The sequence below is a fragment of the Pristiophorus japonicus genome, chromosome 1 (genome assembly GCF_044704955.1).
Source record: "Pristiophorus japonicus isolate sPriJap1 chromosome 1, sPriJap1.hap1, whole genome shotgun sequence".
NCBI lineage: Eukaryota > Metazoa > Chordata > Chondrichthyes > Pristiophoridae > Pristiophorus > Pristiophorus japonicus.
The window spans coordinates 134,951,597-134,967,154 of NC_091977.1; the positions used below are offsets into that span (position 1 = coordinate 134,951,597).

Genomic DNA, 15,558 nt, shown 5'->3' on the forward strand with positions numbered 1-15,558 from the left:
TCCTTTCCCACCCCCCCACCGACTTCCCCTCCCCACCTCTACCCCTTCTCCTTCCCCTCCTGACTCCAAGCCACCTGGCAAAGGAACTCCTCAGGCGCTGCTTCATTGGGGGGGCGGATGACGGCAGAACCGCTGCTTGGACAGATACGGGAGAGGACGGTCCCGATGTGGGAACGTGCTCCGAGCCAGAAGCAAGATCTTCCTCCTGGCTCTCATGTGTCATTGGCAATAGGGGTGTGGCAGCTTGGGGTGCAGTGCCACACTCCGGGACCACTGGGAAGCCCAGGGCCTCCGCCATTCACGGCACGTACTCCGTCATGGTGGCGGACATGCTGGCCAGCTGGTGGGATATGCCCCCCACTGTCTGGAGGATCTGTTGACCTATGTCAACACTCATTCTGGACATGTGTACTGTGTCCCCGCTCAGATCTGCCGTTCATGGAGCAGACCTGCCGTGTCGAACCAACCTCTTCTTGGTTGGCGCCGTCCTAGAGATACCTGAGGTGCTCTGTGGCAAGCTGCTTGGGCCCGATAACTCTACGGTGGAGGTGGAAATGGCCACAGGAGCACAAGATGTCATCGGTGGCCAATGGACTATGGAGCTTGGTGACGCAGGCACCTCAAAGTCGGCACTGTCAGCCGTTGAGAAGGGACCCAGCAGATCCACGGGTGAGAATCGGTGCTCCTCAGCACCAGATGGAGGATCGTCTGCCGAGTCCGTCCCCCACCCCCACCTTCTGGGCTCGGTCTTCTTGCCTGGGGCCGCGCTGCTGGCTGAGCTGCAAAACATAAATGAGGTTATTAGAGGAGAAGGGGGTGCTCGGGTCACAAGGTGATTCCAGCGCTACACACAACATATGCACGACAAAAGCACCACTGCTATCAAGATCATCACAGACATTACATTTCATGACTATCACCAAATTCTGCCTTGCAATGATTCTCATTAGGCCATCATTATTTAGAGAACACTGTTATGATTCATCTATCATATATTATTGTTCGGATATAAGTGGGTGTGGCATCTATTAAATTTACATCATGCAATGGTGTATACTTTACTCACGTGGCATCACATCAGGTTCTGCAGCTGCTTGCGGTGGCTGACCGGGGGTGGCTCCCCACTAGTACCAGCACCCGCTCCTCGATGTCTGTCAGCTCACTGATGACTGGTGGCCCACCACCCGTTCACCTCTGCTCAGGCCTATTCTTGGAAAGCTTCTTCTGTAAAAGGTAATAACAGCATGACATGGCATGAGATCATTGCATGATATCATTGCTAGGTACTGTCACAGAAACTGATACAACACATAACCGACAGATGTAATCATGATTATTATGAAACATATAATTCTTTACCTAAAGACATACACCGTGAATGCAGGCTTTGAGTACAACATTCCCTGTATAAGTGCAAGACATCACATCTGATTTTATTCACTCATTAAACTTGCAATTCAAATTATATAAAGATAAAAGTACATGTAAATAAATGTAATACTTACTCTGGCAGATACAACAAGGTCATTCCAGCGCTTGTGGCACTGGTTGCCCTCAAGCATCGTCATCATCATAGACAGTCCCTCGGAATCGAGGATGACTTGCTTCCATTCTTAGCATGAGTTCTTAGATGGCTGTACAGTCCAATATGAGAACCACAGTCTCTGTCACAGGTGGGGCAGACAATGGTTGAAGGAAAGGGTGGGCGGGGAGTCTGGTTTGCTGCACACTGCTTCTGCTGCCTGCGCTTGATTTCTGCATGCTCTCGGCGACGAGACTCGAGGAGCTCAGCGCCCTCCCGGATGCACTTCCTCCACTTAGGGCGGTCTTTGGCCAGGGACTCCCAGGAGTCAGTGGGAATGTTGCACTTTATCAGGGAGGCTTGAGGGTGTCCTTGTAACGCTTCCGCTGCCCACTTTTGGACCGTTTGCTGTGGACAAGTTCCGAGTAGAGCGCTTGCTTTGGGAGTCTTGTGTCCATCATGCAAACTATGTGGCCTGACCAGCGGAGCTGATCAAGTGTGGTCAGTGCTTCAATGCTGGGGATTTTGGCCTGGACAAGGATGCTAATGTTGGTGCATCTGTCCTCCCAGAGGAATTGTAGGATCTTGCGGAGACATCGTTGGTGGTATTTCTCCAGCGACTTGAGGTGTCTGCATCTCTGAGCCATACAGGAGGGTGGGTATTACTATGGCCCTGTAGACCATGAGCTTGGTGACAGTTTTGAGTGCCTGGTCTTCAAACACTCTTTTCCTCAGGTGGCCAAAGGCTGCACTGGTGCACTTGAGGTGGTGTTGGATCTCGTCATCAATGTCTGCTCTTGTTGATAGGAGCCTCCCGAGATAAGGGAAGTGGTTTCACGTTGTCCAGAGCCGCGCCGTGCACTTTGATGTCTGGAGCCTCAAGCACCTCATTGGTCGCCGACGAGACCACCTTGGCTATGTCGGCCCATATCTTCTGGTAGGCCTTTGGGGTCGGCTTCCCAAGCCCTCCCTGGGTCAATTGACCCCGGCATGACTCGACCTCCTGCATGAGGGGGGCATTTGCCTCATCCGAGAATCTCCTCACTCTTTTTCGTCCTCCCAATTGTTCCTCTCCCAGCTTACTACTTTCGCCAGCGTCAGTCTCCACAACGTGCTGTGTCACCTCCTCCATCCCTTCCATTTTAAATATTACTTTTTTGACAAAAACTTGGTGCCAACTATGTTCTTTGTGCTCGGTAGGCTTTTTGCTGCTGGTGAATTTCCCTCTTGCCTCCCAAAACAACCAACAAGCACACACCACACCCACACATGCTTTCAGTTACTCTCTGCTCCCTCGCTCTCTGTCTCCTCTTCTGCGCGTGTAAGGATGACCCCTGACCTCCGGAAATGTGGGAAACGACCATTGCCATGCCATTGTTATGGACGGCGACTCTTTACGGCAGAAGGTCAAAAGAAATTAACTCTAACGCCCATTTCAGATTGCTCGCAGTTATGCCCATTTAAAAAAATGGAAAGTTAGGGTTCTGAAAATGGGCAATAATCCGACAATCTCAAAATCCATATTTACCGACAACGCTGGAAATAACACCCATTTTTGGATGATCTGCACAAAAGTGCAAAGTCTAGCCCATAGTCTCAGAATAAGAGGCCGCCCATTTAAAACTGAGATGAGGAGGAATTTCTTCTCTCAGAGGGTTGCAAATCTATGGAATTCTCTTCCCCAGAGAGCTGTGGAGGCTGGGCCATTGAATATATTTAAGGTGGAGGCAGACAGATTTTTGAGCGATAAGGGAATAAAGGGTTATGGGGAACAGGCAGGGAAGTGGAGCTGAGTCCTTGATCAGATCAGCCATTATCTTATTAAATGGCGGAGCAAGCTTGAGGGGCCAGGTGGCCTACTCCTGCTCCTAAGTTGTGTGAGCAGAAGCCTTTAAATGAGCAGCAAGGCATTATCCACTTTCAGCAGCACTCCCTTTCACCTCAGCAACTTCAAACATCTTTAAAAAGCTCCAAGAGTTGTAAAAACAATGGCTGGGATTTTGCTGACTTCGACAGTTGTGGGCCGGGCGACATCGGTGGTGGTTCCCGACCCCACTGCTGGCTTCATCCCGCTCTGTGAAATGATTTTCTGTTGAGCAGGCTTGTTATGCCCACCCAGCGTGTTTCCCGGTCGAATTAGAGCAAGTGGGTCTGGTGGCATCATTTGATGACGCGTCATCAGCCGGCTTCCTTAAAGGGACAAAAGCAAAATACTGCGGATGCTGAAATCTGAAATAAAAACAGAAGATGCTGGAAACCTCAGCAGGTCAGGCAGCATCTGTGGAGAGAAAAACAGAGTTAACATTTCAGGTCAATGACCCTTCATCCGAACTGGTGCATGTTCGAAAAGAACACATTCTTAAGGAGCACTAAAAGGGGGAGGGGAAGAAAAAACAAAAGGGAAGGTCTGCGATAGGGTGGAAGGCAGGAGAGATTAGAGAGACAAAAGGGATGATGGGCTGAATTGAAATGGTAATAACAGAAGTTAGGAAAAGGTTAATCTAGATAGGGTGTGAATAGCGGAATAATGACTATCTGCCATTGAAGACAAATAGGAAAAAAAACCTTAAGATCCAGGGGGCAGGGGGTGGAAGGGAGCCAAAATGGGCAGATGTTATGTTCTGAAATTGTTGAACTCGATGTTGAGTTGAGAAGGCTGTAAAGTACATAAATAAAAGATAAGGTGCTGTTTCATCCCAAACTTTATCATTAAACCTGCTGACAAGGTGAAGCTGTTGTTGATTGGCGAACCGACCTCTATCTTGCAGAGGCTGATTGACAACTCTCTGACACCTCCTTCTACCTCCCCCTGGACCATGACCCCACTACTGAACGTCAAGCCATCATTTCCCAGGCCGTCACTGACCTCAACTCCTCTGGAGATGTTCCTTCCACAGCCACCAACCTCATAGTTCCCCAACCCTGCACAGCCCGCTTCTATCTCCTTCCCAAATCCATATACAGGACTGCTCCGGTCGACCCATTGTTTCAGGAAGTCACAAGCAGGGATATTGTTAGGAGGTGCTGCCAAAGAAGCCTTGGGTGCAGTGATGCAAACCTTTCAGTGATCTCAGTAGACCATGAAACAAAGCCACACTCACTTTCATTTTGCTGTGCCTCTCATCACATCCCCATCACTCTCCCTTCCCTACCCTACTCCTGCATATCCTTACTCACACCAATTTACCTTGCACTTCCATCCATTCCTTGCTCTCTATCTACACTATCATTTCCCCATCTCACTAGCCACCCCTCCCACTCACCCTCATCCTGGTCCAATCATACCAACTAACAACACAAAAGGGTAGGCACATTGGATTTTTTTATTTTCAACACTTTGTATTCTTGGACAGATTTGTGTGCACCTTTGGAAGTTCCTTAGTGAGTTGCAGTGAATGGTGAGACATACGGTATCCCCCACAATGGTGGTGAGTGTGAAAGGAATGGCTTAGACATTGTAGGAATGCTTTATGGTGTTGGTGTGGGGTTGTGCCAATCTGGTGCATCATGTGGCAGCCATAGTGTACAGTGTCAAGTGAAGTAAATCTGACCATGGTCTTAATTGAGCATTCTTAATACAAAGGCTCATATCATTGCCCAATTAAGGTACCACATATAGGGGAAAAATGACTGTATTTGCATTTTATGATCCGGTCTCCTCTACAATGGGGAGATCAAACACAGATTGGGTGATTGTTTTGCTGAACACCTCCATTCAGACCCTGAGCTTCTGGCCATTTGCCATTTAATTCACCATCTCACTCCCACTTCGACCTCTGTCCTTGGCCTCTTACACTGTTCCAATGTAGCTGAATGCAAGTTGAAGGATGAGCACCTCATCTTTTGATTCGGCACTTTACAACCTTCCACCTTCAACACTGAGTTCAACAATTTCAGATCATAACCACTGCTCCCATTTGTTCGGACAGCAGGTGCTGGTAATGGTTCTACTATTGGCACCTCTAGATGCATCTTTTATTTCTTTATTGTCCCATTATCACGCTGTTTGCCTTGCACCATTATCCCTTTTTTCACTTAATTAATCCTGCCCTCCATGGATCTTCCCTTTTATTCTTTCCTCCCCTCCACTTTTTCCCCTACTTTGTACTTATAAATTATTATATCTCTAACTTCTTCCAGTTCTGACGAAAAGTCATCAACCTGAATTGTTAACTCTGTTTCTCTCTCCACGGATGCAGGCTTACCTGCTGAATTGATAGAGAATTCAAGCAGGCTACAAGGGCCTGTGAGAAAACACAGGCCCCAGTCAGATTGCCGACACAAGAGCTAGCACATTGCATTAAGCCATAACTCACACTTGACATTTCAGGACTTTAGGCTGAGAGCCAACCATGGGCTAACAACAGGCTGTTGAATCGGTTGAGCCAATGAGATCAAAGGGGGCGAGCTTACTATTGTAAATTGATCCAGGTATAAGTATAGCCATTTTAAGCCATGTGCTTCAGAACAAAGAGCTGGAACCCTGCCAAGGTTCTGTTGCTGCTGCTGGAATAAAGTTATGTTAAACTACCACCGGAGTTCGAATCTCATTGAGATTCTAGTATTTTCTGTTTTTATTTCAGATTTCCAGAATTCGCAGTATTTTGCTTTTGAAAAAATAACTTCTGTTCTTTTTCATTTCATATGCAGATTTACCCATCATTATTGTTAGTGTAATGTTGCTAACTCATTGATTATACATTGCCATTGAATTGTCACTTGCCTGCATTCTGTCTGCACAGCTGGAACAATAGCACCAGTCCTAACTTAGTAATACTGTGTGAGCTGGTGTGATACTTTGCTAAGAGTGCCCCGCACTTGAGCGTGAAATTCCCATTAGAGATGGTCTAGTGCCATGCTTGCTAACTCCTCCATTTTAATATTCACAGAAATGAATAATGCAGATCCAGTACACTTTTGTGCTGAAGTTGGCACTTTTGTTCTTGCAATGTAGAAAAGTTGTTTTATGGAGCTTTTTCAAAATAATTTCATTCACTAGTGAAATTACTTTGGAGTATGTTTCCCATATGGACGAAGGCATCTTGTTTTATTTTAACCCTTAGACTGCTGGTAGCTGGAAGTTCTAATCTCCCTTGGCAGACCACTTTTATACTCTTCATATCATAAACTGTGATGCCGAAATAAACATCAATATTGCAGTAATAAAGCTACTCAACTGTTATTATATTAAATCTATATATTGAAAACAATGAATAAAATTATTTGAAATGAAAATCATTCACATTACTTCAGTTTGTCTTCCTTTCCCTTCATCATCTCTTCCACATTTATGCTTCTCTTCTGTTTGTATTATCTTAACTTGACTTTATTTCACATTTAATGTACACTACTCAATCTATTCTAATGCTTTTTCTTAACATTTTTAAATTTTATTTTTTTTTGCCTCTGATATCTAATGTCCCAACATCCATTTTGTAAAAAATGGCTCTTGAGGCACTAAAAAACTGGCAAATAAACATATACTAACCTTGGATAAGTTATCTTATCCTCAGTGTCTGCAACCTGATTTATTTTTTTATCTTTCATGGGATGTGGGCGTCGTTCGCAAGGCCAGCATTTGTTGCCCATCCCTAATTACCCTTGAGAAGGTGGTAGTGAGCCGCCTTCTTGAACTGCTGCAGTCCTTGGGGTGAAGGTACTCCCACAGTGCTATAAGGTAAGGAGTTCCAAGATTTTGACCCAGCGTTGATGAAGGAACGGCGATATATTTCCAAATAAGGATGGTGTGTAACTTGTAAGGGAACTTGCAAGTGATGGTGTTCCCATGTGCCTGCTGCCCTTTTCTTCTAGGTGGTAGAGGTCACAGGTTTGGGAGGTGCCCCTGAAGAAGCCTTGGTGAGTTGCTGCAGTGCATCTTGCAGATGGTACACACTGCAGCCACAGTATGCCGGTGGTGGAGGGAGTGGATGTTTAAGGTGGTGGATGGGGTGCCAATCAAGCTTTGTCCTGGATGGTATCGAGCTTCTTGAGTGTTGTTGGAGCTGCACTCATCCAGGCAAGTGGAGAGTATTCCATCACACTTCTGACTTGTGCCTTGCATATGGTTGAAAGGCTTTGGGAAGTCAGGATGTGAGACACATGCTGCTGAATACCCAGCCTCTGACCCGCTCTTGTTGCCACAGTACTTATGTGGTTGGTCCAGTTAAGTTTTTGGTCATGGTGATTACACATGGATCAGATAAGTTGTCCATGGTGCAGTGAGGGTTAATGGATTTGTCAAGATAAGACTCAACATAAGCTTTATCTTTAACTGCATGGGAAAATAACATATACCCATACTTAATTATAAAAAGAAAAAAAACAACATTTTAAAAAGTAAACAAAATACTTTTGAAATGTAGTCACTGTTGTAATGTAAGAAATGCGGCAACCAATTTACACACAGGAAGCTCTCATAAACAGCAATGTGATAATGACCAGATAATCTGTTTTTGTGATGTTGATTGAGGGATAAATATTGGCTAGGAGACTGCGGATAACTCCCCTGTTTTCTTCGAAATAGTGCCATGAGATCTTTTATGTCCACCTGAGACAGGAGATGAGGCCTTAGTTCAGTGTCTCATCCAAAAGACAGCAACTCCCAAAGTACAGCACTTCCTCAGTACTACACTGGAGTGTCAGCCTAGATTTTTGTGTTGATGTCTCTGGAGTGGAACTTGAACCCAAAACCTTCTGACTCAGAGGTGAGTGTGCTACCAACTAAGCCATGGCTAACACAAAACTACTCAGGCCGCCCAGCACTTGCCCAATGCACACCACACATTAAAATTGACCTCCATGTTTCTATTACGAGTTGATGTTTAAACCCCTGGAAGTGTGGCAAGACTTTCATTTCTATGTTGTAGCTTGACTAGTGTGCTTTGTTGAGGTTTGGGTATGTTGTGGAGAAATCTTCCTGTCTTCCGAGTGAACCCACTGAAATAGAGGATTGACGCCCGATTGATGACAGACTCCAGAGATAGGTTTGAAACGATCTTTATTCCAGCATATGCAGGGGAAACTCTGTCTTAACAGCTTAAGACAAAATCTTCAAAAACCCAAAGGGTTCACACATTATTATACAGATTTTGAGTAGGCTGTCCTACAACTAATCATTGAAGTGACAGTGATAGAAAACACTGCCAGTGGCAGTGAGAGGCTAAGAAAAGTTATCTAACTGCCACAGATAACACAAATACAAAGAAGGGGATTCAGACAAAACATTTGTTAACCCTTATCAGATTGCCTGCTAAGTGGCCTGTGATCTCTTCATCCTCCATAGCATATGGAACCACTCTCAGCCTCTTAGAATGTTTGTTTCTACAGGTTTGACCTTGTCCTGGCCTTTTCAGCCTGTTCTGCATTCTTTAAAAGATCTTTATGTTCCCTCAATCTTGAATATCTAAAGTTTCATTTTATGTTATACGGCCATTTCCTATCATTTATAAGCGAGTTTTACATACAATCTGTCGGTATTTTCCTCACTTTCCTACAATCCCCCCTTATGGTCATTGGCTATACACATGTAGGCCATACCATTGAGATTTGTTCAAGAACACCTCCAGTTTTCCTTGACCAGTGGCCATGTAGCCTGGAGTACCATCACATGTCTCTCCAAACCTCAAACAGTGCGCCCCTTGTCCAACTTTGGCTCATAAAGATTTTCCTGCCCAGTGGTTGACCTAGCCTTAATTGCCCTTACTAGCAGTTGGGCCTTCCATTTTCTTGCTGCAGCATATTGCAAACACAACAAATATAGCACAATCAGTAATTGAATCATGATAAGCACATGAGATATTATCCTTATCCAAGGATGAATTTGAATGTTCAGTCTCCAGTTCCATAGGTCATTCTAGCATGTGGTGACCTTAATATCCTTGATATCCTTCTGATTGTTCTGCCTGAGAGTGTAGTAGACTCTCTGACTCTTAGAAAAATAAAAGCTTCAAATTTCCAAAAAGCAGTATTTTGGTAACAGCAAACATAAATTCAGATGGTTATAACATCTGAGATTAATTCCACCTCTATTGGGTGTTTGATACTCGCAGTTTGACAAGTTGTTCTGGTAACGGGGACACCTCATACCTAATCATGTTCCCATACTTGGCGAGCTCCTCCTTTATGTCTCCTGGCACCTGTATCGATGTTGACTCTCGTCGATGTATGTCTACCAATTCCTTCTTTTCGATTCTCACGGGCATTTCCGGAACAAAGCAGAATGTAGCAGTGGGGATCTGACATTCCTGCTGATTGTACTTAAAGGATTTCTGATTAGTCATTACACAGTATTCTCTGTTGCTTACATACACCATGTGTGCCTTTCCCCATTGTGCACTCACGGTTTCCATGGTGCAATTTACCTGCGTACTAGTAATATTAAATCCGCAAGCCGCCTCAGGATCTTAACTAATTTTATGAGGGCATATCGTGGTGCCCTGATGAGTAACACACCCTTCCAATTTTGTTCCTATCAAACTGTCTCCGTAAGTTACAGCATATGGTAGCCAGCATCAATATATACTTCCCTTGTGGGTTATCATTATACGTGGAACAATCCTGATGCCACCTAATGCAAGGATGTTGAAGTCCTTACCACAGAGGTTAAACTTCTCATCAGAATTTACAGTCATCGTGGGAAGCCCAGGAAGAGAAGGCTATTGAAATTTTCTTGCTGTATGCCTGTGTACACACAGATTATACTTGTCAAATTATTTGATCTCCTCATTAGAATTGAATACTTTAAAGCAATCATCAACATAACTGTTAAAACATCCACAAAACCATTGAGTATTATGCTGTTTTGTGTCAAAAGGGCAGAATTATATTTTTCAAGAAAACTAATTTACTATATTTATATTTAAGATATTGGCTTCAATTTATTGACAGTTTTTCATTTTTATACACTAGCCATGCTAGTTATCTGTGTGTTGTGTCCTTCCTATTAAGTTAGAAAAATGAAAGCTTCAAATTTAGCTTTCTAAAATGCAGTATTTTGGTAACAACAAACATAAATTCAGATGGTTATTACATTTCAGATTAATTCCACCTATATTAGGTGTTTGATATGTAGGGATGTTTCTTTCAGGTAATAAAACATAAATTGTGGTTTATTAGTGAATAATGTAAGGCATAAGTAAACATTGTCAAAGTCCGTTATTTATCTATAATGTATGGTTTGTGTACAATATGCAGCAATAATAATGCACTGATCTTAGCTTTCCAAAAAGTAAAACCAGCATTTTATGAAACATTCAGCAGTAGTTTGACATGCTCTGCTGGAAATACAATTCATGTTATTTTCAGTTTTTATCGAAATGATTCTCTGGGAATTGTTCAGCCCAGCTTTCTAGAACATTCCTTTCCCACACTCATTGGCAACAGTATTGTATACAAATCATTAAAGACGTCATAATATAAATGTAAAAATGCATGTGAGTTTGTAATATTTATGGAGCTTCATATCATGCTTACTTGAACTTAAAACTGTTCTGAAATTCAGTAAAATGGCTTTGATGCTGCAGTGTTATGTGAAATCTCTGGGTGTTTCCAATTTGTATTTTGTGTCAATTAAATAAAAAAATGTGAACATTATAAACAAGACGAGGAAAACATTGATTCAGCTCTTATCTATTCTCAGGTTTCTTACAGACCAATGTGTATCATCACTTTACAATGTAAAGGGCCTGCAGAACTTTTTCCAGTACGGTTCACAATATACGGAGTGAATTATTTTTATCACGGTCTATTTTGCAAGAATAAAATAAATTTCACTGAGCAAAAATAATTTTGGTAGTCTACGATAATTTCAATGGAAAAGGGTGTTACATTATCAAAAGTTCATTCCCAAAACTGCAGATATTATTTGGCTCCATTATTCATATATTCAAAAAGGTGAATACCTTGAAGCTACACAGAGAAGTTAATCCGATATTGCTGACATAAGTGTTTTTCCAGAAATGAATGCTGAGTGCACAGTAAGAAGCTTCAACTAACTGCACACTTTGATGCAGAGTTGTTAGGGTAGATATGCTGATCAGTCTTGGCTAACGAAAGGACTGCAAACTGATGTAGCCTATCAGAAAATGGGGTGAAACTGTCATATCAAATTTTGCCAATTTAATGCCCATCCAATTTTCCAGTTAATTTTTACTGTTACCAGAATTACCCATTAGTTTGCAGGTAATTATATTAAAAATTAGCCATGATGATGTTATAAAGATATCCAAACAAATTCTTGGGACTAGAAATCCGACAAGGCCCGAAAACGGGCAGTGCCACCGAGGGGCACGGTTTGCTGGTGCCCTTAAAAAGATCGCAGGCAGCGCCATTATTTTGGTGCTGCCTGCTGATTTGAATGATTGGAGTGCACAGCCTAGTGTGGAACACGCACAACAGGAGATCCAACGTAGCATGGACGCAGTGCCCTTGGAGCGAGCCTGCCCTTTTCTTAAAGCAAGGCTGTCATTTTAGAAAGCAGTCTCGAGCCCTTAAAATAAAAAAATAAAAAAATTATCCAAAATGGCAGCCTTCAGCTCTGCAAACTGAACTGCCTTCTGCACATAAATAATGGTAAAAATGCTTCAGCACCAACACAAATGGCTTAGCAGGCCAGCGAAAAGGCACCAGGGTCTCAGACACAGCACTCCAGCTTTGAGCAGGGGTCAACACTGAAAAAGAGGTCCTCTATCCACAGGGCTCTGGAAAGAAGGATGTGGGCCCAGATCAGCGAGGCCGTCATTGCCAGCAGTGTTGCCCCCAGGACATGGCTCCAGTGTTAAAGAAATTTCACGACCTCAGAACAGTGGTCAAGGTCAGTGAATGCATCTTCAAAAGCCTTTTCCTACTAACTGCATCACCAGCCTTACATATTGCTCAATGCACGACCAATCTACCCCATCACTCATCCACCAACAATCTCTACCAAACACAAGGCACACTTAGCTTCACCTCGCCCCTTGGAGGAGACAGTGTTGGTCATTCTTGGCAGGGGCATGGCTGAGCCCTTGGCCAGTGGCGGGGCTGAAAGAATACAGTTTGCTAGTATCCTCATACGTTATCCTCCTTCTCATATCCCACCTCCCCCTCATACCATAATCACTTCTGATTTACAAGCTGCGCATTATGTAAACGTGCAGCCCTTGCTTTCCTGCCCTCTCCTCACCACAACCCTACCCTTATGCCTTCCTCATTTCAGACACCCAAGAAATTCAGCCTGCCCAGCCAGCCAATGGTTTACCAGGAAGGGGGAGGGGAGAGTGAAGAAGAATTTGACACTCCCAACAACCTGCTCCTTGAGGTTGTTCTGCAAGGCCATCTGCAGTGACCCCACTGAAAGTCAGCAGCCTTCCATCAACCACGCAGCCACTGGAGTAGCACTGCGTAACAGCACTAGGACAGGCAAAGGCACAGGCAAGATAGTCACTAAGGGAATGCACAAGGGTGATTAGTTGATTTCTTGATGTCATATTGGATCTATTGATGTATAAAGTTGGATTGGAAAGGTTGCTTTGTGGTGGCCTTTATTTCAGCATTGTGGCCAAGAGGACACTGTAATGGTCAGTAACAGAGGGAAGGTAAGGTGTGGGACAAATGTTGGAAGGTAAATTGGGGCTGTGTTCATTGGTATCATAGGTGGAGGATTTAATCCCGGATATCCTGGCCATAAAAGGGCAGTCTGGGTTGCCTCTTTCTTTCCGCTTCATCCTCTTCTGCTTCCTCCTCCCTCTGTGAGCAGCTTGTCCCCTTTGCTGCATATGTCCATCTCCATGTGCCCCCCAGGACTGTGAGCAAGTGGTCGTCTCAGAGACAAAATACTGCAGATGCTGAAAACCTGAAATAAAAACAGAAAATTCTGGAAATACTCAGCAGGTCAGGCAGCATCACGAGCTGAAACGTTAACTCTGTTTCTCTCTCCACACCTGCTGAGTATTTCCGACATTTCTGTCTTCTCGGAGCCCTTCGTTTACCATCTAAAGCCTCCCAAATGTCCAGCAGCACTCCCTGCACACTTTAACAACTTTTTAAATGTATTGCATCAAGCCACTACTTCAATAAAATATGAAAAAAACACTCCAAAAGTTGAAATCCAAACTTAATTGAAAGATATGTCTGTCCCTTTAAGAAGTGCTGACAACATCTCTGCAATGCCATGCACATTCTTTGGAGTGGGCGTTATGGCGTGTGGCGATGTTGAAAATCGCAGGTTGTGTCAAATCGATTGACGTCGCGATCTCCACATCTGGGTTTGAGAGGCTAGTGCTGGCAATGGCAGCGCTATGGACTTGAACAAAATGGCGGCTGCCATTTTTTGCAGAAATATGGTCCAAACCATCGCTGGTAAGGTAGGGAATTTCTAAGCCTTGTTGTTTATGACAATATAGTGCTCAGTCATTACATAGAACTTACAGCACAGAAACAGGCCATTCGGCCCAACTGGTCTATGTTCCACATGAGCATCTCCCACCCTACTTGGTCTAACCCCATCAATATATCCTTCTGTTCCTTTCTCCCTCATATACTTATGTAGCTTCCCCTTAAATGCATCTATGCTGTTTATCTCAACTATTCCCTGTGTTAGCAAGTTCCACATTCTAACCATTCTCTGATAAATAAGGTTCTGCTGAATTCTTTGTGAGATTTATGAATGACTATCTTATACATATGTCACCTAGTTTTGGACTCCTCCAGAAAATATGCATTCTTTCACAATTTTGCTTTAGAACTGAAAATGAATTTACCCATTGTCCCCTCCTAGGCTAACTCAACAATATCATAACAGCTTCTTCAATCTATGGTATTTCAGCTTTACTTTTAACTGTCATTATGTCATTTTCATTCCATTGATACTATGGTATGTGTTCTGTAAAATCAAAATGGATAAGTCTATAATGTAATTTAGGGTGTTAGATGCCATTGGTAGATAACTCACTTTTTTCCCATTTATGAAATAATTTGAAACCTCCAATTAAACTACAGCCTTGTAACTCACTCTCAACTATACATATTCCATATATATTATAAATAGAGATCCTAAGGCTAGACTTTCCATTAGTTTTGCATCGCTACCGCCCACTTAAAGTCCATTTTAACGCTGAGTTGAGGTATACCGCCCAGATAGTGCCCATTTCGCAAAAAAATGGAAACTAATGCCCATTTATCGTCAATTATCGCCCAGCATTACTTACGGCATTTAGTTAACGCCGACAAGTAATATTACTGCCCGCCCATTTTTTCCTGCCGTAAACGTCAGAAAAATGGAAACAAACGCCCATAATATCACTGAGCATTACTTTCGGCATCTCGACTACATATCGCCGAAAATATCGCTGGCCAAAATAAACGCTGAGAAAAAGTTGCTCTCACCTGAACTAAACCCAACGGTATGGACGCCATGTTGTAAATTGGAGGAGTTTTCATAAAAAAGGTTTCTTCAACTTCTGGGGACTTTTGTTGTAATCTGGAGTTATTTTAAGTGATTTGAACATCTGAACAAACATCTTATCATACTGTGGATGATTTGAATTTATTTTATTTGTTTTAGTAGGTAAATGTATTGTTTGTGAACAATAGGTCTAATACTGATTGTTATTGTAATGGGGCCTGTAATTTCTCAGCCTGTCTTGATGACTACGCACATGCTGCAGACTACAGGTGACAGAAGGTTTATTGAAGAGCGTTATGTGCCCAATCAAAGAGGTGGCAGACTGAGGAGGAGGAGGACGAGAACATACACCAGATGCACTTACCGGGAAAAGCGGTCTTAGCTGAGAAAATGCGCAACAATGTTATGTAAAATGAAAAAAATTTAACATCTGTATTAAGTCATACTGAGAACTGTACAAAACACCCCACCCCACAAAAAAATTAACACATTTGAATCATCTATAAAATTTTTTACACTCCCAACACTTCCCCCTCCCGCCTTCCGCCAAAGCTCCCAACAAAATAGCAACAACAATATCAAAATACTGTGACCAGTATAACTCCTGCACCTCTCTTTCCTTCCCCCCCCCAGCTTCTCCTCCCCATCTCTACCC

The 15,558-nt window shown here is 43.3% G+C and overlaps 1 long non-coding RNA gene across 1 annotated transcript; it reads right to left on the reverse strand.

Annotated features, from left to right (window-relative positions):
* Positions 1-104: 104 nt before the first annotated feature.
* Positions 105-15,493, reverse strand: LOC139265859 (uncharacterized). The gene is made up of 3 exons (XR_011593636.1): positions 9,608-15,493; positions 1,067-1,224; positions 105-779 (listed from the first exon to the last, which is right to left on the reverse strand). It is a non-coding gene; the product is annotated as an uncharacterized lncRNA (long non-coding RNA).
* Between the last annotated feature and the right edge of the window lie 65 nt (positions 15,494-15,558).